The sequence below is a fragment of the Anneissia japonica genome, unplaced genomic scaffold (genome assembly GCF_011630105.1).
Source record: "Anneissia japonica isolate Jap-2015-1 unplaced genomic scaffold, ASM1163010v1 scaffold14557_len124090_cov123, whole genome shotgun sequence".
Classification (NCBI taxonomy): domain Eukaryota; kingdom Metazoa; phylum Echinodermata; class Crinoidea; order Comatulida; family Comatulidae; genus Anneissia; species Anneissia japonica.
The window spans coordinates 104359-105649 of NW_022685641.1; positions in this window are offsets into that span (position 1 = coordinate 104359).

The following is a 1291-nucleotide window of genomic DNA, read 5'->3' on the forward strand; positions in this document are numbered from 1 at the left end:
TATAAAACAATCAGTGTAGTTTTATATTATAATATACGAAGGTTAAACTTATGCATAAAAACACATACGAGCATAAACTTTATTATTTTAATTTTATTACAGTATGCATTATTGACCAAAATAAACTTCATTATAAATGAAGTTTGTTTTGTCATTATTATTATCATTACTGTTATTACTGCCATTGTCATATTTTTTATTTCTCTATAATATATCAGTATTTTGGTATTATATGATTTATAAATAAACACATCTATTAGTATTCGTGTTATTATCTATAGTAGTAGCATTATTATCAATGCATTTCCCCATGTAGCCTAAATGCTGTGTGATAATGGCATTAAAAAATTCTTTTGTTGGCCACATTTTGGCAAGATCTAAAAAAAAAATGGGTAGTTCGGTAGGATTTTTTTTTTTTTGACCGATAATGTGTTTATGCCTAAAAAGTAGAAAATATATTAAAAATACAACAAACACGATTTTAAAATCTATATTGAAGAGTAAAATAATCGCATCACTGTTGCATCGCCTACCGTTGCAAGATAAGCTTATTCCACATTTCTTAGCTCATTGAATATATTTTTCATTGTAGTAAGTAATAAAATAAAATGATGACCCTCAATTTTCGAACATTTTGGTTCGATTGGTTGTAGCCAACACAATAACTTTTTTTGTTTGGCCTAATTTCTTATGATGAAAAAATGCAGCAATAAAATAAATTGAATAGAATGGAATAATCATCATAAAGGACATTTTTAGTATAACATGATAGTACTTTTGAATTATTGTATTGAATGAAAATTGTAATGAAAAATGTATTTTATACAAAGTACAAGTTGGTTATATTTACCTAAATTTTAACTGTAATGTTTTAGATGGCATCATTTTTCTTGTTTACAGAGGTGTTGACTGTGTCTGGATTATTATTCACATTATGCTTTCAATCATTTGTATGATTATGAGCTCTCACTGATTAACACTGTTTTCAATTGTGTTACAGGACGGCAATACTCCACTTCACAAGTTGTTAGGAGCTAACCATTCATACCGAGATCACACAGATGCAACACGTTATTTATTAACAAATGGAGCAGATGCCAAGTTAAAAAATGAGGTAAAGTAGATAAATGACGAAGATGATTATTATTATTATTATTATTATTATTAGTATTATTATGGCCTATTATTATTATTATTATTATTAATATTATGAATATTTTGATAATAATGATGGTGATAAGGAGCATACTAAAATGATTGATGGCAACCATAATGTCGATATGGTAGTGGC